The sequence below is a fragment of the Strigops habroptila genome, chromosome 6 (genome assembly GCF_004027225.2).
Source record: "Strigops habroptila isolate Jane chromosome 6, bStrHab1.2.pri, whole genome shotgun sequence".
Lineage (NCBI taxonomy): Eukaryota > Metazoa > Chordata > Aves > Psittaciformes > Psittacidae > Strigops > Strigops habroptila.
This window is the reverse complement of record NC_044282.2, coordinates 66,539,588-66,566,816: the sequence shown is the minus strand read 5'-3', so window position 1 is coordinate 66,566,816 and position 27,229 is coordinate 66,539,588. Positions and strand designations below refer to the sequence as shown.

At 39.7% G+C, this 27,229-nt stretch overlaps 1 long non-coding RNA gene across 2 annotated transcripts in view; it reads left to right on the top strand.

The window, feature by feature from the left end:
- Positions 1–467: 467 nt before the first annotated feature.
- The window catches only part of LOC115609863, a 47,532-nt gene continuing 20,770 nt past the window's right edge, over positions 468–27,229 (top strand). For both annotated transcript variants that reach the window (XR_003992017.1, XR_003992016.1), the window contains exons 1-2: positions 468–1,442; positions 3,228–3,384. This is a non-coding gene — a long non-coding RNA (uncharacterized LOC115609863). The remainder of the gene's footprint in view (positions 1,443–3,227; positions 3,385–27,229) is intronic.

The window sequence follows — 27,229 nt, the reverse complement described above, 5'->3', positions numbered from 1 at the left end:
GAAGGTCCTAAGGAAACAGGGGAAATGTGGATGTTTGTGTCATATACAGAAAATATGGCCTGGCCTGCATGCCAGATGATATCCTTCCATCTGGTGAAGCTGAAGATGCTGAGAAAAAGGATAGAAGGAAGGGGACCATACCTCAGTTAGATCTAGGCACAATATGTAGTTGAATGAAATAAAATATTTCTTGAAAAATGATTGATGAAGACTAGAGCTCGTAACTCCTGGGGTAGTTTTGTCACTTTTATCTTCAGGGTGGAGATCACTACTTGCCAGGCTGCATTCCTTCATAGCATCTGAATCATTCTTATTGTCTCCACAAACTGAAAATGAGAAACAGACTGGCAGGAAAGTTAAAATTTTCAAGGTGGAAAGAGCAGGGAATAGCCTGATTTTTTTTTTTTTTTTTTTTTTTTTACATTAAAAGTTCTTGTTGCATTTTTGCAGACACTAATACACTGGATTTTATGATTCCTCTATTTAGAAAAAGACTAGAGTTTCCTATATTTTGAAGAGAAATAAGAGCACCTGAAAAAAGGACTTACTCCAGTGCCGTCTATATCCAGCCTGGCTTTCTCTGAGCTGCACGGGGAAGAAATATTTCCAAGGCACCAGTGGTTGCCATATCCTGTATGCAAAAAGATTCCATAAATGTCTGAAAACAGATGGAATGCAACTTTGGAGGAATAAATGGATTTTTAATTTTCTGAACATTTTGGATTCCATCTGGTTGAAGTAACTAAGTGACCTAGTAGAATACTTTTACCTTTCTTGTATAATAGACGGAAACACAGCTTGCACTGCTATTGACTGACACATTCCCCATTAATACACAGGTTTTACTTGCTTATACATTTGCTTACTTTTAACTCTTTTGACTGCACAGCAAGGAATACCTGATGCACCTCTTCCTGCGTATCAGATCTAAATGTTGGCCCTCTCTCAACTCATGATTTGGCTTTGCAGCTAGTGAGGAGGAACTCTAAACCACTTGCCTAAGCCCACCTAACAGTAGTGGGAGATACTGCACCTTAGACTAACATACCTTACACATACATTAGATAACAAACCTTAGACTTATCTCCTTAAAGAAAACTCATAATTTTCTGTCTTGTTTAAAGGCAAAGAATAAAAAGAAATGGAGACTTTGTGTACAGGTACCAGTAAAGTGGATTATTTCTGTTTATTGCTCTTTTTGTTATTGCCATTTAGAATGCTGTTAAACAAGTAAGAGTAAATACATGTGTGTTTTTAACAGGAAATGAGTTTTTCTCTATGAATAGGAAATACAGGCAACTTGAACTCACAAGAAAGAAGTCATAAAGTGTATTACTCTATATAAAAAACGGAAGATCTCAGTTTATGGAAAAGACACCATTTTTGTGCCTGCCTCAGTGAAAACTGAAATACAAATCTGTTCACTCTCCTTGAAAGAAAAGGTGGGTCTTTTAAATGATTAATATTAAGCCTGTATCTTACTAGTTGCACTATTTATGAAGCTGATTGATTGTTTATGATTGCCATTCAGAAAGTTCTACTGAGAATAACTATTTCCATGCTGATAAGTTGATAAGCACTAGTTAGCAGGATATTGACAATGTGTTTAGTATTAATTTTCATACTTTTTGGCACTTCAGAACATTTCTCAGGGTTTTTGCCATGAATATGGATGAAACATTCCAAAAAATGGGGAATAACAGCCCTTTTTATTTTTTTTAAGGGACAGTAGTGAGACTGTTTTCCACTTCTGGAAGCAAGTATATTTGTGTTTCATTAAAAAACATTGCATTTTAGGATCACAAGTTTCAGTCTAGCACAAAGCCTGAAATCACTGTAAGATTTCACTTTTGCCTGACACATTCATGCTATGAAAAAAGTCTGTTTGCTCAGTCCTTAATAGGACAAAATATAGTATTTCCACTACACATAATTTTTATATAAATCTCTGGTCACTGTAACCCCGTAATTCAAAGTAGGCTTGTTTCTTCTCCCTGAAATTTGTGATTATGAACTTCTGACAGCTGGCAGGAACACACATTGATGCTGCCAGCAAAACTCTGGACACTGTGCAGTTGTGTTTTGAGCATTTTGAGTGTCTTTTGCTGGGATCCTGTAATAAGCTTGCCTTATATGGCATCAAGACAATTGAATTCTCTTTTGCATTATACGCTTATATAATTGCATTACTGTCTCCGAAGCCTTTTTGCCCCCATAAAGGATTATAACTGTTGTTACACAAATTTGGACTTGGGAGACATATTAAACCTCCTTGTACAGAATGTAAGTGGCTGAAAGCCTCACCGGCTGCAAGCATGGAGGATTTGCTGGTTTGTGATTTTCTGAGAGCGCAGAGTTTTGTGAGAGAAGTCTGTATCCTACTAATAGTACTGATCACATGTTCTCTCGTTTGTATAATTGAGAAGATTACCAATATAATGAAAACAACTCCATCTAAAGAAGTTCTCTATCCATAGTTAATAACATAGTATCTACCCTCCGAGACCTAGAATTTCTCTGAAAACACTTTTAGTTAAACAAAGCATTTTGTGTACCAACAGTAAATGTGATATTTATTTTTTCATTATTCATGAAACAACTTTAATGTCACTGCTGATTTTCCTGGTAGGATGTTCAGCTCCAGCATACCGGAGCTCATGCTGAGTTGTAGCTGAAGATGTCATTCACAATAAACATGAGCTGCTGTGACAATATGATGGCAGAAGGTGAAGAATCTCTTTTCTTGTGCAAGGGTGTGCGTGTGTCTCTGTGTGTGTGTGAGGGGGAGAGAAAAAGAGAGATTTGATTGTGTTTATAAGATTCATTCTCAGCACAGCAGGCAGTAGTCACATTGTAATATTCACCTTAACACAGATAATTTGATTTTTCAACATGGTTATCATGCATTTCAACATAACGATACATGAAAATATATGCTTTAGCAGTGCATTTTAAACAAGGTTGCACACTTTAAGTCGGAATATATTAGAGGTGAGTGTTGATTTTTGCAATTGCTGGAGTCCTGGAAAGTGTCGTTCAGTGTTCAGCATATGTTAGAAAATTAGTAAGAGGAAAGCAAATTCTAATGGTAAGTCTCAGGGATTGCTACCATTTCTGGGCTGAACTCTACAGGATGGGCTTCCCCAATTTTGACATCTCTAAAGCTGTACAAGTTCTTCCCATTTGAGAGCCTTGGGTACTAATGGAATTTCTTTTCTGAGTTCCAGGTTGTCTCCTGTCTGAAAAACGAAGAGTCAAAAAGTCCCGTGGCCTTTCCGCCCTTTACACTGAAAAGAAAATGAACTGCCTGGTCATAGGATGAATGTTGTCTTGGGTCACCATCAAGATCCTGACCTGCCTAACTGATGTGACACAGGGAAAGAGGTATGTTGGTGCTCGTCAAGAGCAGAGCCTCATTACTGCATCCTGAAGCAGCCTGAGAGATGAGGGGATCTATCAGCAATTTAATTATAGTCATAACACACTAGCCTTCATGCAAGACAAAAAGGAATCTGCTGTTTGCACTGTGAGATTTCAAGTTCAACTTAAATCTAAAGAGCATGGACATGGTTGGGCATGATTTTGTGAATCACCTACAGCACATTTGCAACAAACAAAAGCAGGCATAATTCTCCTGAAGTCAGTAGAGTTGAGCATGTTTATACGAATGGGTCATTTGGCCCAAACCCAGTTGTAGTCTTTGCAGTATCACACCTCTGAATCTTCAGAGGTTTTCACAGAGTCATTAATATCGAGGCTGTATGGTACCCAAGGTAATTATCCATTACTACTTGAGCCTGGCCCTGGAGTTATTCCACAATATGTTGCCTCATTAGTATAATATAAGGGGGGAAAAAACCCCAATGAAACAGAAACAAACTAGAAAGTAGGAAAATAAGGGTGCTAAAAGGAGAAGAGTGTGAAGAAAATAAACACAGCAGGGTGAAGTCCTCTGATGGTGTAAATCAGCCTCACCTTCTGTGAGGCTCTGCCACTTTACACCCTGTGATGCTCTGGCCCATGATTATTAGGAAAGTATGTTGTTGATATGCTCTATAATGGCTTCCATTACCAGCCCATGCTAAAAGAAGCAGCTGGTGAAAGTTATGTTTATGTTCCACAGATGGATCAGCAACGGCAGGCACATAGCTCTGTGTCTGGTAAACAGGTGTTTGACTTTATATTTGCTAGCTAGCCAGAAGAAGTTGGATTCTTGATTAGGGGTATAGGCAAAGAGATCGATTTAGTTGTTGAAAAAGAAGAAACAACTCTTTTTGGTTGCACTTTATCTTTTTTTTAAATGGCAAATAGTGTCCTGAAACACATCCTGCCTTTTATTTGTATAGTCCAAGTGACTGGGAAGAAAAATGAGCAGAGGGGCAAATATCCCCAAACTGATGGGGATATTCAGATGATACTGTCTCATCTCCTTCCTTTCTCGCTCATTTTCAATGAAGAAGGTAGCACTTAGGCTTCAGAGAAAGGTGCCTATAATGGAGTCAAAGCTTCCCATGCCAAAGGAGCAACTTCACCAGTTGCTGCAGTGTAGAACTAGTAGCCCTAGCAGAACTAGGGCTAGTTGAAATTATAGCAGAGTTTAGCTATGCCTTTGCTGGGAGGTGGAAATATAATCCTCTTTTTAATAAGAAATGTTTTACACACCAGTTCTGACACCTGTAAATTTAATACTTACGGGTGCACAGCCAGTGCAGAAGGAGAACAATTGCTTTTCAGCTTATTCAAAGTAAACCATTTATTTTCACAGTGTTTATTCATTTCTGATTGCTCAGAAAGTCAAAAAGCAACTGGGATTTTTTTCTGATCTCTGGATGACAAATGCTTCTAGATGGAAGAATGACAACATGTAAATTCCTGGGTGAATAGCGTTCAGGCTAAAATACCTTAAACTCTGAGGGCTTGGGAGCATTTTCACAGATACCCACCAGTAGGCTGAATACTCATTAATAATTAATATTATGACTCTCTGAGTCATAGCGATTCAGATTCAGCACTTCTAGTTGCAAATCAGATTATTATTTTATCCTTTGACCAGCTCTAGGGAAAGCTCCATAGTACGTAATGCAAAGAAGTAGCCTAAGGGAACAGAGCAGGCTGGCATCATTTACCTAAAACTTGCCCACACTGCTATTGGGTGTTGATTCTTTTGGCAGAAGGTTAAATGCATCCTGCTGAGTCCTTGAAACCAGTGGCCAAGGCAGGCATAAGTGGTTCTCTGAGGCAAAAGATGACCCAGGGAATGGGAAGAGCAGCTGAGATGGCTGAAGAACCTGGGGTAGGTCTGAAGAGATGTTTCACCCTCAGCATTGTTAGCTCGTTATCATGCTTGTTTTATTGAAACCAAACTGCTCAAAGGGGCGGCTTGGAATCAGTGCATGATGTCCGGAAGGTGGCTGTTTAAATGAAGTGTGAGCAGCGCGTGTTTTCAAGCTTCTGTTGTACATGTAATATATGAAGGAATAGCGAGAGCAGCAGGTGTTGTGGAAATTTATGGAGGAGCAGCAAGCCCAGGCGGCAGCCCCACAGGAAGAGCAGTGACAGTTACAGCAGCAGATGGTCTTGAGAATTATGAATGTAGGACCTATCCCCAGCTGCCCCTGTAACCAGGTCCTTCTTGAGCAGGAACCAATAAGACGTTGACTCCAGATTTACACAGTCAACCTGAGCATTGGGACTGGTGGCGGTCAGGGCAACCAGCCACTCTAGATCCATGCTGAACAAGGGTGGCCTGAGCTGTGCATATTGATCTCTGAACAGTGGTACTGCTGCCGTGTAGGAGAGCTACATCTTGAACCGGTTGGGAATCCCAGAATAGAAGTACTGATAAAGGCTCATGGAGGAATTTAACTACCCAGACATCTGTTGAGTAACAAATACAGCTGAACATGCATCATCGCAGAGGTTCCTAAATTATAGCGAAGACAACTTTATGATGCAGAAAGTAGAGACTCCTGAGGAGAAGCCATCCTGGATCTACAGGAGTGTATTAATGAAATTTGCAGATGAAACTTTGCAAGTGCATTAAAAATACAGCAGCACTGTTTTAGGATTGACATCAGCAGAGTATCATATGTGTTTAGAATGAACTGTCTTCCTTATCCTTTTATTAATTTTGACTGTTTGACAAGTAAACAGAAGTTCAAGCCTTCCTTCTCCTGTGTTTAAACCTGTTTGCATCATCCATGCATGCCAGACATTTGAGATCTGCAGACTCTTAACTAATATACTTTGCAAACTTCTCTCTTGGACAACATACATCTCATGACAGAGATCAAGAGAATTAGAAAAATGGATAGATAATAGCACTGTGCCATTCTCCTTTAAAAATGCAAGTGCATACCTTTGCAGAAAAAAGTCATTTGAAACAAATGCTGAAGAGGATAAGGAATCTTAACAGAAATATTGAAAAGATAATAACGAACAGCAAATAAGGCATAAGTTTTCAATAAGGCACAATAGCAAAGGAGGCCTATAAAATTTTGGAGTACAAACAAAGAGATATTACATCACAGGGTAAAGTTCAAACAGGGCTTTTCTTTCCCCTTGTGGGTTTCAGGAGGTATAAGATAGGCTTGTGCACTGAAACAAGCATCAAAAAGGTTACACTATTATAATGATGAACTGACAGTAAGACTTATGAATTTTTGAAAAAATCTTCTAGAAGTTTTGATTTACAATGACTCTTACTGGAAAAAGGAAAAGCAAAGGAAAAGGCCACAAAACCTGATTTGTATCCCGAAACAAGGGAATCTGTGAAATCTTAGGGGAAAAAATTCTCTTAAAATTTCTCACATAAATCAGCTAATCTTTGCCATCCTCAAAGAAAAAGCAGCCCTGAATGAATCCTGCTTCATTCCTCAGATTCAATTCAGGGATAATGCCAGGTTTACTCTCTAATGATTCATTTCCTTACATCTGGAGAATGCGTCTTTTAAAAATTTAGGGGGGAAAAACCCAAGGGTTTTGGGTTTTGTTTTTTTTCTCTCTTGCCAAGTTTTAATTTGATGCATTCATTTCTCCATTACTGTTCTGCCCCAAAGTTTATTGTTTCAAACACTATGCAGCAAAACCTTTTTCTCATCTCCTCAGGAAGGTAACGTTTCAATTTACATTTATAATAGCAAGGTATGATCATCTCAGCAGGATGGTAACCTTAGTAATCTCCCTGCTAAAACCTTGTTCATTAGCTTTATGATAAAATATGCCTGTGTTATAAATATTCCCAGAAAAGAACAAAACTTTTCACTTGTCTACATTAATCCTGACATCTGCTATAGGTCATGTAGAGAAAGAAATCTACCTCCAAAAGTAATTCCAATTCAGTGTTGTATTAAGACTATTATCAAATAATTCCACTCTACCCGATCAAAGGCTTTCTCAGCATCTAGTAACATTCATGGTCTTGAGCCTTTGCCTTCTCGAAGATTTTAGACTCCCCGCAGCATCACCTATAAGGTCGCTGAGGGGTCAGGGAGTGTTCAGCTTTTTGATGAGAAAGAACCAAGAACTCCTTTTAATCGTAATATTCAACTTCAGTGTACACATACACGCACAAATAAATAATCTTGGGAACACCGATCTTGGTCCAGGCACAAGCAATAGTGGAAGACTTTTTTGTCAAATGTGCAATCTAAGAACTTCCTTTGCAAACAAGGAGTTTGGAAGGAGATGGAAAAATGAACGTGAATCCCTCTCTGGTTATTACTTCGGTCTGAATTCCAGTTTGAATTGGACTCAGACAAAGAAGATTGGAGACAAGCATGCTATCAACAAAATAGCAGCAGCAATACACAAACCAACACTAATGAACTCCCTTTATGTGTCCAGGGAGCCCTTCTAAAGAAAGCCTACAAACAGCCGCCTGAAGGCTCTTCTTGCTTCAGGCTGGATGGATTTGCTGGCTGTTCTTGCTCAAAGTTAATTTGTAATCTACAAAACCAGTCTCCTATTAAGAGACAGAAACAAAACCTAAAGGTAAAAAAAAAATGGTGACACAATATCTATCAACCTGAAGCTTCAATTTTTCTGTCTGCTGCACCTGAACTGGCATACACAGTCACTGAACTGAGTCTTTTCGAGGTTTCAGCACTGCAGTAGCAGCGAAGGACAGTAAGAAAGGCTACTTGTGGATCCCAGTTTCTACAAGGGAAGGTATAAAAGGCTCTGAACTGTCCCTGAGCAAGGTTATTAACTTGAAAAGTACTTAGCTGAAACTCTTTCCTGGTGCATTGACTCATGCCCTCCACTTCAGCAAAGCCAGATTACAGTGATTTGCCAACGATTTTGTGGCTGCAGAATGCAGGAAGGTATTTTAATTGCATTTTCCCCTGTGATCAGTTCTGTTGCCATATTCTGTGGTTGAAATCTTATTGGAATGCTTTAAATAGAACAAAGACTTGGTCGTCTCTTCTGTCCCTTCACCCTTCCTCTTCCCCACCCAAACTGGTCCAGGTTGTTTGGATGGAAATGCTAGTTTTATCTAAAAGGCTTTTTGCCTAGAAAGCGACTGCAGATGAACAGCGCCGACAGGAACTCTCTGTAATCGCTGGCTGGGATTTTCTCGCTTGGTGTAATTTTCCCAAAGAAAGTACATTGAAAATTTTGTTTCAAGCTTTGAAATGGAGTGGTGTGAACTGACTTAGAGCCATCAATATGCTGATTTACCCCAGCTGAAGTTCCCAAGCTGCGCAAAAACCCCCCTTTGCATTATATGTGAATCAGCTGTTTAGTAATCAGTGGGATCCAGATTCTGGAGAGTTTACTTCCACAAAAGGCAGGAAGAAGGTTTTTATCACATTTTGCCCTGTGATCAGCTCTGAAGTCTTACGAGTGGATGAAATTTCAGTTTGGTCATGTTTGCATTAATACAAAGATGGTTAAACAAATTGTCTCCTCTTTCTCTTCACCCGTATATTCTCACGTTGAGTAGTAAGAGTATGTATAACTTGCCTCGCTCGCCTTTAATGGCCCATCTGGTGGAGGTGCACAAATGATGATCCTCAGGTCCCTGAACACTCTTGAGAGACATGGCCTCTTCACTTACATCTCCTGAATTGCCTGGTGGAGCAGCTTACTTTTTTCTGTCAAACAAGACCATCACTTCTGTTACCTGCCTGCGGTCAACACCACTCCTGCAAAGTCACAAAGAGGTATTTAATATCAGATACCAGCTCCCATGAAATGTTTGTGTGGAAGCAGGACTTGGATTTTTGCTGGGTAGGAGGAGCAGGGGTGGAAGCATGGGTTGATTAGGTCCCCTTGGTTAGATTGGATCTAGTTCCTATCTTGTGCTAATCCACCCCAGTCTCCTGGCGGTAAGATTCAAAGCAGCATAAAGCAGATAACAGGAGAAGGCGGAGGGGGCTGGTCAGGGGTGTTTGTAAATAAATCTGGAACCTGGAATCTGCAGCCTGCTTGGTTATGGTTTTGTGAAAACACAATTACAGCATAAAATGAAAGCAGGCTGTGCAATGAAAACAAGAGGAATGCCATCACCCAGGTTGGCTTGTACTGCAAACCACCCTGGTCAATCATCTGAGATGAATGGAGGTATCCGCTGAATAACCTCACTTTGCAACTTTTATGTGAAGGCTTGATAAATGAAGTCAGGGAGAGGTACAAGAAAGTGATTAAAACCAGCCTGTGCAAAAGGCAATGATAACCTCCCTGAGCTTGAAACTTTTTTTCCTCTTCTGCCTGAGTTTGTTGGATAATTAACCCTTTCGTCCTTCGGTCTCTGTACACAAACATTTGTATATTCATACAACGCAGCTGCCTCTTGACAAGCAATTTGTCACTGGTAATAAATTGGACCCAGTGGCAAGGACAGCTGCTTCAAGTGGGGATGCTTACAGCCGGGTACCATGATCTGGAATTTCGTAGTGCCCTCACTGTAACAGAAAATCTTTTCCAAAGTTTAGCTCACTCGTTTCTTGTCTCTGGGCTCCCTAAGCTACCCAGTAGCTCACTTGGGCACCTCCTTTTAGGCACCCTCGTGAAGAACATGCCCCAGGCCACACTGGCCAAATAGTTTTAGGGGATGCCAGTCTGTTGTTGTAATGAGCTCAAATGGGATATTATTGTCACTAAAACAGCAGGCAATTCTGGCATTATTGTCAAGCAGGGGCCAGGATTTCTCCTCGCAGACCTGGAACCATCATCTGTCATCTCATAAGGTAAAATCAGTTACTGACTTGGAGAATGACCTGAGCATTCAGAAAAGCATTTTACCCACATATGGCATAGTCAGAGATCAGTAGATTTCCCATTCATAGGTATAGTCCACTGCACTCCTAGGTGCTTGCTGGGGTTAAAAAAGAAAGGGACTAGCAAAGGGGTCTCACAGACAGACCTTTGCCCAAATGTGGTCAGAGGCAGCTGCTTATGGTTTGGTTGCTTCGTTTTTGGTTTGCCCAACTGCATTATGATACCAAATCAGGGGCTTATGGAAAAACAGCTGTAGAGAGTCTGAGATGGGCTCTCAGGTGAAGTTCTACAAGCCAGCATTAATAAAATATACAGAAGCTTTCTTGCATGTCAGAGAAATAAGCTCTTCTAGGGGGAACCCCCACCCCTAGACTTAGCCCAAAGAATGGCAGCAGCACTGCTGCCTGTATTGAACAAAGCTCTTTAAACTCTTACCGAGAAGCAAAACCTCGGCTGAGAAATGTCAACAGAGCTTTTACGACAGCCTGGAAATTAATTGTCCTCTGAAATGGCAGTCCTCAATTTAGGCTTAATCTCTCTTGCATTACTCAGGTAGCTATTGTGAAGTATCACCCCGCTTGCTGCTCTTGCTGACAGTTTCTATATCCCTTCACCACGCCCACTGGAAGGAAAACAATCACATAAATCCCTCTTGCAGGGCATGCTCAAACTCGTTTCTTATTGTGGGACAAATTTATGGTCGCGTTTACTATGTAATCTTTAAAGGGGACTGGCTGGTGGTTGAAGGTCTAAAATTACAGATGACCTGCGTGTAAGCAAAAGTGGATTTGTTAAAAAATCTGTATTTAAGGGAGGAGGGAAAGGGGTGAGAGGGGAGCTGAATGTTCCTGTGTAGTTTATGACCTTTCCTAAAAAAAAAAAAAAAATACAAAAAATCAACCAAACCAACAACCTTCAGGAAAGGTAGAAAAGCAATTTTCATTCTGCAGCTCTAAATATCTGTTTATCCCACTGCCATGATGTAAGCATGCCCAGTTGGGATGATTTAGCACTCTGCTGATGACTACCAGCGGAAGGACTTCATGTGAAAAGGTAGTCTGCCACGGCTAATGGGCTCTTGTTTCAAAGGGATGCTGTGTGTACATTACTAGTGTATGGAGAAGGTGCAGAAAGGCCTCAGCAGACATTAGGAATGGAGTGGTGTTGATGATGAAAAGGCACTTTGCTGTTGAGGGAATGGTGGGAGAGAAAAGGCGTATCTGTCTTTTTGATTAGAAATGCATGCTTCCTTTCATCATCTGAGCTGAAAAATTGGCTTCTGCTCTTGGTTTATGAAACCATTTTTCTTTTCCCTTCCTTCCCAGGTTTGCAAACTCTTTAATAAATTAGTTACTGTGAGGTGCATGGGTGCAACAATCACCTTAGAGGCTTTTCCCAAATGCATCTTTAATATTTTATAAGTATTTAAATAGATTTATTCAATGTGAACAGCCTGATTTATTAACACTGGCACTCTGGCATGGAAAAGGGGTTCAATACAAATTATGTTGTGTCAGAAATTTTTAGCAGCTAGATCTCAATTTACCAATGGATTCTTGGAAGTCAGGAAATAATAGGACCCACTCCATGTTAATATTTAATCAGGCTTTGGTGCCAGATAGGAGAAGCTGTCGAATGAACGAGATGCAACGAGGGGAGCCCTGTATTACATTAAAATATACATCATGTGTGTTCTCTTCTTGGATGGGGGGGAGAAGTGGCTCAGTTATTACGGCAAGTGAGAGACTCAGACCTGACACTGAATAAAGATGCTTTGTCAGGCTCTGAGAGCTGACTAGATGAAGTTAAAATCTCACTACAGACATGTGTGGGAAACCTGAGTGACCAGGTATGGAACTTGTTTCGCCTTTGATGTCCTGGGTCTAAGAGGTACCTTTCCTTGTACGTATTCAGAAAATATTGTATGACAACAGAAACACTGAACCTGACATGATAGCAGAGCTGTTTCGTAGAGCACTTTATAATGATGCAAGGAGAAGAGTGCTACTAAACCGAATACTGTCCTACATAACTAGGACAGTTATGTACCAAGGAGAAGGGTGGGTTTACTGGTCCTCTGTAGATCAGTACTCTGTAGGTTACTGTTTTGAATTACCCAGAATGAATTTTCACTGTAAAGGGCATATCCTGGTACATTACCCTCATAAAAACAAATTGGGTTTATTTCTGTATGGAAGCACCAAACTATTTTCTCAATGCAGATTTTGAGTATAAATTTAAAATTCAAGGAAGCTTGGAAGCAAAGTTTTTCGCAGTAGTGTTCACTCACTTGAATGGATGAACATAAGGGCATGATTGTAGAATAGCTCTGCACATCAGCAGGACTTTCCTAAATCACTGCTCCCAGTGTGGAGCCAGTCAGATGAGTTAGGAGACTGCTCAAAAACTGGCAACATCTCGTTTCTGCTGTGTGCCACTGACACAGCCTCCCCAGTCCACCCTACAAGGCAGGGGCTAAATAGGTGAATGAAGAGCAAAGAAGAAAGCTTCAGTCAGCAGCAGTGGGGCTGATACTGGGTAAAGAGGAGAAAAGAGGAGATCTCAGATGCCACAGATCTTTCCCTGGAATATTTTAGGATGAGCCAGCAATGAAGAAACCCTCCAGCGGTCAAGACTGCCTAGCCATAATTGTATGCTCATGTGCAAGCGTTGAGTTCTTCAGAGGGTATGAACTAGGGTAGTGTGGTTGAAGTGCCTGGAATAACGCTGGTGGGCACTGGCTGAAATTTTGACCTGTAGCTGAAGTTCTGGTGACAGTGAGCTAGTCTTTGGTAGAAACTGTATTCATTTCCCATTCTCATTTAATTATGTGTATTTCTATCCCTTTAAACATGTAACGTGTTTAGTTTCCCTATGTGCTTGCTTTATTTGAAGAAAAAAAGAAGAGTTGAACTGCTATTCCTTTGTAATGTTAATATTAAGAAAATTGGGCAATGGTCCAGTAGGATAACTGGGTCAAGACAAGACCCTTCTCCACACATCTGATTCTGCCACAGTTTGGGTGGAATGGTTTATTATAAGGTTAGATTACCAGGGAAGAACCCCTTAGTTTGTGCTGTGATAGTTGCCTGTTCTTGCTGGTATCATGTTCTCAATTCTTTCAATTTAATACTTGAAAGGGGGGAAGATAGATGGGGCAGAATGCTGTGTGTGATTTCTTTATGCTGTTTATGGTTAAGTTGAATTTGGTTTTGTGGAGCATATAACTGAGAATGTTTTGATGAGATGGTGGTAGGTCCAGAGCAAGGTCAGCTCTACCTATGTTACTACTTACAGATCTCCACTTAATCTGCCAAAAGGCAGACTGGCTGCTCAGGGTGGGATTGTTACTCTTTTCTACATGGTAGTAGTTTTAGCTATTATTAATATATACTTATACAATTCCTTAAAAGTAAGCAGATATTATGACCTACTTCATAGAAAAGAGTAATACAGAGTTGTACCTATATCAGCTGTGAGAAGAATCATAGTTCAGAAAAGAATAAACTTCTTTCCATTCCAGGGATGGAGTGTGTCCCTTGGCATGCAGGATTGTGTGGTTACAGGTTTGAGGTACAACAGGTCCAGATTTCTATTGAAGTATCAGCCATGCTTTCCTGCCTCTGGGCAGCAGCTATTTAGGAGTTACCTGTGTTTTGGTGGGTAAGGAGAGATGTCTCTCTGCTTTATCCTATGAAGACGATCTGCAGTTTAGGCTGTCATTTGCTGCTTGTGTGATTGGGGGGGGAGGGGGGTGGAAAGCATGCCACAAAGTTAACTTCTAAATTCATTTATTTGTTTTTTTTAAACTACTGCAGTTTTGAGCATCTAATCTCAACACTCTTAGTAATGGCATATTAAGGCTTCACTGTAGCACATTATGTCCAAGGAAGGTGATCTCTTTAGTAGGCATTTTAATAGACTCACAGCAAAGAAGGCTCTATTACTTTTATCTCAGGAAAATAATACCATCCTCTACTCCAAACTCAAACATGTATGAGTAGATGTTCCCTAAAATTTTTTCAAGCTAGGGCTAGATCTGAAAGAAGTAGATGAGAATATCAGAGGGAACAGGGCAAGTTTCACAATTCAAATATATGAAGCTTAACTATATTGGTATTAGGAAAAACACTAGGAGAACTATTAACACAATAGAAAGATAAAAAGGTGTAATAGTTAATAGGTTTTTCAGCTAAGTCTCACTGTTCAAAAGTTCGTCTGGACTTCTGAAGAATTTGACCAGCTAGAAATATGCCTGAAAGCACTGATATTTCAGCTTCCTTCTTCCCAAGGGAGACAGCAATAGAAACTGAGGAACATCTTCTGCTGTCTTCCACTGATCAGGGGATTTCTTGGAGAAATGGCCTCGCTCTGGTCTTCAGGACAGTTCCAAGGTACTACTTTGTGCATGAACGAGGCCAAAGCAGTTATCTAGGAAATCTGAATGTGATTTTAATTATAGCTTTTATTATTGGAGCAGCTGTAACCAAGATTGTAACAGTCAATTATATATGGAGCTTTATTGGCAAAGGGTGTTTAATATTAAACAATCATTGCTAACCGTGAACATACCTGATATAATAATGAACTTTATTTGAAAGATCAGCATGAGATAAAGGAGTTAAATTTAGCTGTACAGTCTGTAACAATAACACAAGGGGATATCGTGAATTCATTTTATTTGGAAACAGAAAACTCTGGATGTTGTTAGATTATCTTTTTGAGAGCATAAAGTAAATGTTTGGTAACCAGAGATTTGTATTGCTAGAGAGAATCACTTTCACTAAAGCCACAGTAACCGAATGTTTAAATGTGCAAGGCTGAACTGTCAAAGCATGTAACAACATCTTTAAATAAAATGGAAGCGGCTAGAGCTGCCTCTGTCAGTGTCCTCCTCTGACAACTGCTTAAGGTTCAATTCTGGTCCCACTGAAGTCAGTGGAGAATCTCCTGGTAACCTGAAATAACTCATGGACCTTACCAGGAAAAAAAGGGAAAGTCTCAAAGCACTGAGAAAGGTGCGCTGCTGTCCCGCAGCATGTGCGTTATTTTGTACCCATGCGATATTGCCAACCCACAGCATTGATAAGTGTGGATGGAGCCCTTTGTAAGAGCCTTATCCCCCCTCCATGAGATTTTTTCAGTCTTCCAGTTCTAAGTCACTGGAAACCTTTGGCAGTTACAATACCCAGGTTTTCAGCTTAACTAGAGGCTCAGAAAACCTCTTACACTATTTTTAGTTTCTTTTCATTAAAGCTGACGAGCTCTGTTAACTAATGGTAGGCTCAAATCAGAAAGGCTCATGTGGCAAAATCTGCCCTAACTTCGTAGCTATGCAGTACTGAGGAAATAAGAGCTGGCTGGCCCATATTCCTGGTATAACAGGGTTGGTTGATTGGTTTGTTTTTATTTTAACTTTATATTTGTGTTGATGGCTACATGGGTTGTTTGGCCTAAATGTGAGTCCTGGTGCAAATAAGGAGGCAGGATGTAAAACAGCTGTGGGATGCAGGGACAAGGCAGGCTGTCCTGGGCATGACCAGGATCTGTGCAGTGGGTTTTACCTGCAGCCACCCTCCAACCTCATTTCCACACTGACAGGAGGATGGGTCATGTCTCCTCTTCAGTCTCATTTTTTCAGTTCTCAGAGGCTAAGCTAGGAGCCAGTATTATGAATTTATATCTGGGCTTTCTCTTCAGTCCCACTCCCCGTCTGATTGCTGCTCTTTGGACCCAGTAGACCAATATTCTGCAAACAGATGGTGTCTTTATCAGCGTGTAAACTGAAATACTCCAACTAGAGCTCCCTCCTGCTTCTTGGTTTCTAAAATGCAGCTCAAATTCTTAATTGGGTAACCTGAACTTCTCTGTAATCTACGTATCAGTGTGTATGGATGTAATGGACATGTCAGTGCTGTGTACACTAACACTTTTAAGTCATATAATGGGCCTGTTCACTAGAAGAATAAACACACCATGCAATTTAGCTGCAAGCTGGGGGGATACAGAGGAGAATGTTCACTGAAAGGTTATCTACAGTGTAAAAGCAGTTATTTTCCTTTTCCAGTTTTTGAGGGTGATCTGCAGCAGTGCTATTCTCCTTAATTTTGAGAATTGATTGTCCAAAGGAAAGGCAATGTAGAGAATTTCTTCTTGCAAGCACTTTTCAGCTCTTAAGAGGCTTTTGTGTTGCCTGTGCAAGCCTACAGTTGGATATTGCAGAATATATTACTTTTATGCAGAGAAAAGGATTAGGAAAAAACCCCAAAGGTGTGAAATATAACAAAAGGCAGTATTTAGCAACATACTGTTAGGAAACACAGATGAAGTCAATGGGAGTTTGATCCATGAAAGCACAGCAGGACCACGCCATATATAGGAAAGCACAAGCTGTCAAAATTAAGTGTGTAGTTTATGGTATGCTTTTTGTTTGAAATAACATATTACCTCCTATTTATAGTAAAGCAGACTAAACAGTTCTATATGTCTGCATTTAAGATTTTCAGACAGAGAATAAGGATACCTTTTACCTGGAAATTGTAGAGTCAGAGCTCAAAATTGTTAGCAGTGATACAAATGAATACCTGTGATTTTACAGGCATATAAATCTCAAGCTTCTGCTTACATAGCCCCCCTCTGTCTGCAGTATTGGCTGGATCTGAAGATCACTGCTGGAGGACTGCTAGGAAACAAATGAACTTGCAATGCATAGTATCTTAAAGGAAACTATAAATGGGATAGGTCAAGGACTAGGCATGTAAGCGACAGGAAAAAATCTTCCTTTTAGTTTATACAACTCCTGCTTCCATGTCTGTGCAGATTCCTAATAAGGAATAGTAACTTTTTGAGGCACTAGGCCTGTACATATTTCCTGACCTTATAATTCTCACAGTTCTAGACATTCCAAGGTAGGGGGTCATTCAGACAGAGTTGTAATTTCTTGTGCATATTTATTTCCAAAGTATCTTTTGCATAGTTTCCCAGTGAAATCATGTGCTGGGGCTGGGGAATGCTAAATAGGTTATTTTTCAAGCTTGCATATAAAGGGCCTGTCAAAGTGGACTGTTTTGGACTTATCAAGTAAAAGTGCTGGAGCCAAACCATGATGTTTGTAGCTTGTCCTTCCCAACCCCGCTACAAGCTGTGCTCCCAACCTTCCAATGGGAGGTGACATAAGAAGGTTAAGGAGCTCTGGTTTTGTTATCGGTGGGGATTTTAACGATGATAAAAGTCTTGAAGGCATACGTTGGCTCAAGAGGAGTGTGACCTGAGCTTTCCTCAAACCCACTACTTTTTGTTAACCCTTTGGCGTTATATTTGTGCTCCTTTTCCTTCCCATTCTGTAAATAAACACACGACCAATTTTAGGAGGAAAAGGTTGTAGAAGCCCAGCTTCTCTGTAAATAACCCTAACTGGTTGTGAAAGCACATTTTGAATTCATTTTCCCAGTCCTTCAAGACACATACTTTTTTTTTTTTTTTTTGAAGCAATTACATTTATCTGATCAAAGAATTAAAATACATTAGGGACCAGCCAAGATATGAATTTCAAATATTCATTTCTCAAAATCCATCAGCCAAGCAGCAGCTAGAAGTTATCTGCTGTCTGAAAGAGGTTTACACAAAGTATTTGTCTGGCAGTTTTCAAAAACAAAAAAATCTCTGCTAAAAATCCTGCAGATAATGTATTCATCAAGAAGAAGCTAAACTTGAGAGGAAGGAGTTTGCCCTTAATGCTGTGTATGCCCTGCTCAAAGCAGCACTAAGAAGGGTTAGTCAGACCTCAGCTTTTATCAAGATGTGTCTAACTAATCTAAACTGAAATGTGGGCACTTTCTTTCTGAACTCCAAAAGCATGTAATACATTTGGGACTGCGATTTTCAAGCTCTTGTTGAAAAAGAAGTGTAGACTTTCTGCTTGCAAAAATTCTTGTGAAAAAAAAAAAAGTCTAACTTTTTTCTAAGCATTTGAAAAGAATGGCAAGCAGAAGATCCCGTGGAAATTGGGAGTGTTTTCACAGATTGCTGGTGACAGTAAGTATCATTTTATAAAACACCAGTTAGGCTGCATATGACATATGGAGACAATTTCTGCCTCAGCTATATTTACCTTTCCCTTTGATCTAATGGAAACAGCTCATGTATATTGAGGCAGAGCTTGGTCTACACTATCCTGTTTGGTTTGCACATTGAAAAAAGTTTGGAATAGCTAAGTTGACACGTGCTGTTGTAACTAAGAGGACAAGATGGTGCAATGAGCCTGATTTAGTCATGTGGAGGGACAGTTACGAGGTGATATGAGTGAAATGCATTAAGTGCTGCCTTTTTCCTTTATCATTGGAGAATCATTGAAATGCAAGACTGGAAGGAAACTCCATAGGCAATATGTTCTGTTCTCCTGCTCAAAGGCAGGATCAATTATACAGCCATCCCTGGCAGCCATTTAAGTAAAATATTACTGGAATGAAGAGATATTCTTTATATTTAGAAGGGGGGAATACTGCCAGCACAGTTAGTTACTTACCTTCTGAGGGGGGAAAAAAAAAGAAAGGGAAAAAAAAAAAAAAAAAAAAAAACATAAAAGAGAGGTTATTCCAGCTCTCTAAGAGTTATCATTCAAATTAGTTTGATGATTTGCTTGGGATCATTGGAGAAGCCTGACTAGAAGATATAAGTGGAACATAAGACAGTGGAAGTGAAATATAAGGAGATACGATCATAGAAAGGCAAGGGAACAGGTTGAACAGGCTTCCAGTTGAGGTGGTGAGCTCCAAAGGCAGAAGTATAATTAGGCAACAACTGAATGAGCATGTGGAATTAAAAAATATAAAAAGTTGTGGGTTGTAATTTTGAGCTTTGAATTACCCAGTCATTCTTTGGAAGGTTTGAAGTGAGATTTTGTATGGCTTGACCCTCTTAATTAGTATCGGAGATGGGTGTGTGTACATGTGTCTGCTTACACAGCACTCGTTTTATTCCTCCTGTACAAAAAGGCATAACAATTTGAAGATTCTTTAAAAAAAATATGTTTTAATGTTTCTTAAAGTAATGCAGGAGCAAGAGAAGAACATAGACTGTTGCACTTCCATGTGGATCCTGCTTGCCTCTGCTGTGGTCGTATCACTGTAAGCCTCCCTGTCTGGTTGTTGTGAGTGGTTTTTCTAAAGCCAGCCTATTTCATTTGACTTTTGTTAGAGCTGCAGTTTTCTCTGCTTGACTTTTAAGTGCAAACACTACAATTATTTGCAGAGTGTTATTAGTCATTAATTTTATCAATCTAATATTCTTACGTTATGCATCTTACTCCACTATTAACTGTTTTGGGTCATTTCTTATTTGTATACCAAAAAACTGCTTCCAGTGTTATTACTTATTGGTCATAATCAATTAGGGAAGTTTTTAGACTATGGCAGTCTTATATAAATACACTGGCAAAGTTCACCTCCTATGATTTCTGACAATTAAATTGTTCTGTCACTTTGGGACCTTCATTAATCTCAACTTGTCATCCTTGTTTATGCAGGTTATAATGGCCTGTGTGTGTAAGTGAAATGAGATGCTAAAAGCCCTTGGCTGTTTAACTCTTTGATGAAAGTCAAGCAGGAATATGTTGTTGAAGGGAAAAGTTGATTATTTTTTTTCATTCCCCAAAATAGCACCATGGAAATTATTGCACTGTTTAATGACTAGCTATGAAATAAGCCAAGGAGAAGTTTTACAGAGGGATGAAAAAAAGAGTTGGCAGTAGTGTTATCACAGTCCTTTGTGTATCTGCATGAGTGCACATAGAAATAAAGATGTGGCAATGTAGATTACTTTCTCTACCAGGAAAGAGGTATGAAGACATCATGTTCCAGCAGCCAGAGATCTTCAGATAACATTGCAGGATCAGTGTAACTCAGGTGAAGGACATGGTTAAAGTATCTTGAAAATTTGAAATGGGAGTGTTAGTGGCAGGCCCTTCAGTTCTGGCAGGCTGATTACTTGGGACCATTGCAGGCACACTTCTGAGGACTTTGGGAAGTGAAAGTCCATTTACAGAATTTAATTTAATATCTCAGTTCCTGGGGGAGTATAAACTTTCTTACATTATCTCCTAGAATTTGAAGACCTGCTTTCTGATGTCTCCAGATGCAGATGGTGGTTTATTATCTTCTGCCCTTTACTGCATCTTTGAAGATCTTAAAAGGCTTTCTAGCGTGTTCACTCTACAGCACCAACACTGTTACTCATATGAGCCTCAGGCAGAGCTTCTCACTGATCCTTCCTCCTGGAGTGGCCTCTCACTTTGCAGCTCTCTGAAGTATCATCAGATCCTCACCTGGCACCATGCACTGAAGGTGTAGGTACCTTTTATTCCACACAATTTATCAAACCCAGTGTTTCCTCTTGGGCAAGTGCCTGCTGAAGTTGAAACGTAGCCTAACAGATCTTTATTCTTATTTGCAACTGGAAATGAGGGGCCAAGTTAAAGCGAGCAGTGCATTGTCCCATGCTGCCAAAGCTGGAGGTGGAGCGCAGGTCTCCTGACCTGCTCAGAGCCTCCATCCATAGCTGGCCAAGGTTAAAAAATAGGAATAACCATAGAGTTATCCATCTCAAATCTAAAAGGAGTGTAATGATATGCTATTCTCTGCACCCTGAGAAACATACGAGTGACATCCTCTCTCTGAGCACTAATTACCATAATTCTTAGACCAGAGAGAGATCCAGAACACTGCACAAATTATCACCCAATATCTTTAATAAATGTGGATGGTAAGTTTCTTGCAAAGGTGCTGGTTAATAATCTGGAACACATATTCCCAGACCTAATTCATTTCAGTCAGGTGGGATTTATTAGGAATTGGACTGTCATGCAGTAGTATGAGGCAACTCTTCAGTACAGTAAGTTCACACAGAAGCAGAGGAGAAGGCTAGTGTGTCTCATGGTAATGTAAATGATTTAGACCATAAGAAGACAAACTATTTCTGACTTTTCTGAAAGTTTGACTATGGACAACTCTTTGACACTGTACAATAAAAGCCAGTGGCACCCGTCAATCTAGTGTAAAAATGCCAATGCCGGTGGGTTAATGGCTAGGCTTCCTAAGTTACAAAAAGAAGTGGCAGAGCTGCTCTCCCATTTCTGCTTGATCCAGAGTTCACATCATTACTGCATTTCTCTCTTCTTTTATGAGATTAATATATAAAGAAAACCAAATCCCATGTGCCTCAGGAATGCCTGTTTTGGATGCAGCTGCCTTTCTTACTTGCCTAGAGAGGAAACGAAATGATGGGCTCCCACCAAAGATGCCTCAGTGTGTGTGCCTGAAGTTCAGTAGGATAAATGCAAGTCTTGGAGGCAAACTGCCAGATGTTATTTGTCGAAGCTGCCTCTAGGCTGCTCTGAAGCATACCAATACATGTGTCAGGGCAGAAAGAGAGTCAGGGCAGCTTTCCAATTTTTCTTGCTCCCAGAGGCTCTCCAGGGGAAGCTGAGTTTAGGAATAGAGAAGCAAAGACCATAAAAATGAGGGATCGGTGTCTTTTAGGTTCTAATGCTGAGGCAACTAAAAGCATCATATATGTAATTTCACCCTAAATTTTGAACACAAAACAATATACATGTCTTTCTAGATACTTCAGCCTGTGGTGAGGTGCATAAATCAATGCAAAATGCTAGTGCTTGCTCCTGCAGCTGTGGGGATAGCATTACTACTACTGCTTTGACAATGCCATCTGATTGTATACTTCAGGAATGAGGTAAAACTTTAATGGCATTTCGAAAAGACTTTTAAAAAGCCACACTGGATTTTACTCGAGATCATGCTAAGAAAATCACGAGTTTAGCCAGTTCATTTCCACCCACTGCCTTTGTAGATATATATAAAATAGACAGAAACATTTGTAGTTTTGGTTGCAAAATAAGAGCAAAATGCTTGCCCAAACAAACATAACATAGTGGTGAAGCACTGTTCTTGAACTAACAACCCCACAAAGATGTTATTGCTTATATTCTTCTTACGTTATCATCTTTACATGAACTGTCAGTTTACTTAGACTGATATCTATGGGGAAAGTCTATTTTTAGCATGTGTTTGTACACTGGCCAGTATAACTAGATGCTGGTGTCTAATAGTTGCCTCTCAAAAGTGAAAAGACAGAACTGAATGTCATTTAAGAAGGGAACTCTTGAAAAAGTTTACCATACAGAGCAGAGGGTGGATATTTAGTCCTTAACCTCAATTTCTTTGCAATAAGATATAGCATTAAAGAGATGACATTGATGTATTTGTTATCCTACCTGATAGATAGTTTTCTGGTTTTTTACCCCCTCTTGCAGCTTTACCTTAGTGACATTCTCCATGTTGATTTGCATCAGACACACTGGTACTATGTAAATTACATTTAGTACATAATTATGCACAGCCGCTAGGTTGCATAAATAAACTCTCATCAGTTTTGCATGTGAACCCTGAAATGAGTACACCTGTACTAGCTCAAGACCTGTAAACTGATTAATTGCACCAGGACCATTTAGCTAGGGTGGGATTCTGCACTGAGCTCTTCCACTTCCAGGATTTGCTCTCCTGTGTCTGTACAATATAGTGTCATCTTAGAGATTTATATGGGGATAGATCAGGAAACAGTTACCGCCCCTCCAAAAGTGGTCACAGAGAGTGAAACATAGTGGTGGTGCTCTTCAGGAAGTGAAGTGGGGTCAGCTGAAGATGAACAGTTGAGACTTTCACTCAATTCACAGTTCTTTGTGAGACTCAGAAATTCACTTTACAAGCTTATTTTTAAAACTTGGTTGAACGCTGCATTCAAAATTGTATTTGTACCAACAGTTGCTTTGATGAAAAATGGAAATTCTCATGTTTAGTTTCCTAAGAGGCAGTTTTCTAGTTTTCAGTCAGCACTTCTGAGTGAAAATTCCCATGTTTTTAATGAATTTCTGGGACATTTCGAAGATTAACTTGGAGTGAAGAAGTATAAAATGTAGCTCACAAGTCATTTATTTCTCAGTTACAACCACTTAATATCCTCAATTCATTTTAGCAATACCAATTAAACAAAATGTGTCTTTAAAATCTCACCATATATTTAAATGAAATGAAATATTTAAATATTTTAAATGAGCAATCTCATATAATTAATTAGTCTTCAGTTTTCCAAAATCACTGAAACACAGGGACATACAGAGGATAGCTAATATGGATGTAAAAATGTGTTCGTGTGTGTGTGGGCACTCATACATCTATGTGTACACAACACACTTTTGTATCCCCACATGCAAAAACACATACACACGTATATATGTGTATGTGTGTGTGTGTATATATATACACACATGAATAAAATCACTGAGGAAACTACTGGTGGCTACCTCTCCAGGCAAATAAGGCTCATAAATTGGCACATTTTCCTTAATCTGTATGTAAAGCATGTTACACATCACTGTTACAATGCAGACATCTTAACTTTAAATGAGACGAAAACAAACATAAAATTAGCACTTTAGGGAACCCCCTGCCACTCAATTTGTGTTGGGTTTAACACCTTCTTATTTTATATATCCTTCTACATAAACAGTTTTATATCAGCCCTTGATATGGTGCCTTCAAAGAATTAAATGTTGAGCTGTTTAAAAGCACTAATTAGCAGCTTTAATACAAAGGGGAGCATAGTTATTAGTAAAATCTTGTAAACCTAGAATACCCTTCGGGCCCAGTCATTTGTGTGTGAAATAACTCAAGAAAAATATTATATTGTTAATCACAAAAACCTTCAAGGGAGATGCTAAATCTGGGTAGAAATATAAACTGTACCTTTCCAAACAAAGGAGGAAAAGTGGCCGTCCACATTAAAGCAAAGCCATAAAATCCCAAGAAGAATATATTCATTGATAAAATGCAGCTTGTTTCCTAGTAAGGGGTTTTGCAATCTATAACCTTATGCACATACAACAACAAACATACATTAATGGTGTTTAGTTTGAACACAGCTAGCGACATATTTATTAAATTAGCACTTCATTCCTTTCAATAATGTGCAACAATGGCAAGGCTCTTTCAAAAGGTAGCTTTTGGTAGTGGTACGATGATATTTAAATCTATACAGTTATCTATACACAATGCAAATTACATACATACATATATATGTATGTACCATTAGAGATGTTTATAAAGGCATTGAGACCAATGTCGCCTAGATTTTCTTTCTAGAAAACTATATATGTACACTTTGATAAATTTAAATTTCTACTTGACAGAGCTGAGTTCTACTTCTTTCAGTACTTCACGCATGTTTTATGTTAATAGTTAATATTTGTGATGCAGGTAAATAATTATATTTTTTAACATATAAAAATTACACTAATTCCAACATTATTAAGGAGGTAGTGGTTCTAATTCATACAATGTGGTATAGCTGAGTGGCACTAGATAACAGAAGAGACATGCGTAAGAATGGACAAAATCCTTTCACTGACAACTAACGCTTAAAAAGTAAAATACTAAGAATCTCAGAAATTAAGGCTGCTGGAAAAATAATAAGACATTGCTTTTGTAGCTTGTCATTTCATGAGATAGAACTGAAGATTTTCACCTTGAAAATCCAACTTTCTGCTAGTGTTTCAGTGAAAAGTGTTTGAACAGCACTTTTAATTTTAAAGTTCAGGTGGGAAATTCTAAGGTATATTACTTTTCTGAAATTATTATGGTTATATAAATTTGATATGCCATCATGCAGAATCATTATTTTCCTCTGGTATCATTCTTCTCCTCAGCTTTCCTAGGAAAAAAGACTGGGGGAAAAAAAGCTGGGCATGCATATTTTAACTGGTGTCATCCTAATGATCATTTGCTGGTCTTAGGGCTACCAGATATGTTTTTTTAAAGGAAAAGTAAATAAGGATAGTTTCTAATATTTGAGGACAATGTTAAGTAGAAATTTCTCCATAATAAGCAATATTTATCATTTCCAGCTACAGCCTACTATGAGAAACAGATTTATTCAAAGCCCCAGTATATTTGCTGTGAATATATTTTTAATGTATTTCACTAACATGAAAGAGCTGGCCAGAGCTTAAACATTTTTTTTATGTCATGCTTTGCTTTTTACGGTGTTTTATGTTACAACCTAATTAGTATCTTACAGTGCCCTTACATGTACTTAGGGTATAGGGTTTCACTAAATACACTGAACGTTTTATTTTGGGGACCTCCGTGACACAGTCTAAGCAGTTTTAAGCAGGCTAAGAATATGTTTCCAGTCAATCAAGCCTCTAGAGATAGGTTATCCACCTCTGGCTAATGCACTGCTATAAAACCTTCACCATTTCTGACTGCACAATACAGTCTGTTATTAAACCCCTAACGGTGCACGGCCGTGGGATTCAGACGGGGGGAGGAAGACAATTATTTCCAGTACTTCATAAAGCCTACTTTAACAAATTATGTGAAGATTAACTAATAGCAGCCTCAGCATTGGATGGCTGGCCAAATTAGGTATGACTTATCAGACTGGTGCTTCCTCGGCTGCTCTTTGGAGCCTGCCTTCGCAGAGGAGGTCTTTGCCAGCAGCTGGTTCAATAGCTGATGTACCAGGCCTGATACTTGGTCTGCACCACAACAATAGAGAGATGAAGCAAGAGGTGCTTTGAGCTCCTCTGAAAACCGGTTTGGAAAGCCAGTGAGGTCTCTGAGTGTCGGCGGTTTTCCTGCTGAGGATTAAATGCGCCTGCACAAAGCTAGCATATCCCACAAATCAAAAGTGGCGTGCGTGGAGAAGGGGCAAGTGATGGATTAGGGAGAGGGCCTTGTGAATGCTCCCTTTCCTGAAGGCGAGATAATCCGTCAATCTCAACAGGGCAATCCTGTGAGAGTACACCATGCTGGGGTCCCCGCATCCTCTTCATTTTTTTATCTGTCCTGTGGAGGGCACCAGCATTCAATGGCAGTCACTACCCTGGGCATTTGATGAGGAGCTGGGGAGAGATATTTGGGCACATTTGGGAAGGGGACTGTCTTTTGCCCTCTCTGCAAAAGGGTTGTATTATTTTCTTTGGAGAGCTGGGGAGAAGGCAGCCCAGGATGTTTTGGAAAGGCTGAAACCACTTTAGTCTTGCAGTAATAAAATGCAAGATAAATTGTTTAAAACATCTTAAGATTCAAATGGGGCAAGCTTGGTCCAGTGCCATGTAGATAGAACGTTTGCTGTGGTAGGAGGGCTTCACAGGAGGAAGACCTAGGAGAAATCTAGGCTTAAACAGAGTTTATGTTTAACCAAGGGATTGCCCTGCTCTTGCTACAAAGACCTTTCATTTCCATCTGGAATGAGTATACGATAACCTAGTCAGACCAGCCTCTCAGTCACCAATCAAAACACTGACTCTTGACATTTGCCTAATTATCTTTTCTCATCATCAGTCATCTCTTGAAGTCTTTGCTTCATTCAGATGCCAGGTATTTCCGAAATTAATCATGTCATTGAAAGCGGCATCTTTTCATGTAAATGGACTTTATTATCTGGATCGAAAAGCTCCCCCCCCCCCTCCTTTGAGCTGCAAAAGCCCATTTGTAGGGAAAGTGTCTGAAATCTGACATGCTGCCTTCTCAAGAAAGATTCGTAGTGGTGACCTCCCAGCAAGAGCTAAGCATCCGTCACCGGGAGTGCGTGTGTGTGCTGCTTGCACCCTTGGGCTGGATGCATGCTAATTTGCCCCATTGTTTCAGGGTGAGTGGCTTTCCAGCACTTCCGAACAAAGCCTTTTTGCATAAGCTTCTGTGTGTACAATTATTTTATGTTCACATCATTCCATCATCCTATCTCTATTCCTGATATAAGAGGGGATGGAAACGTCTTTGTTTTCTTGTTATACTGGGGATTACAGGCTGGATTTATCATGTTAGCAAGGACACTCCTCTTTCATTAAATCCCATTTGACAAATGTTTGGGACCGTAGGATTGATCAGCCCATTGCACTGCTCATCCTAGCTTTAACTTTCAAAGGGGCACT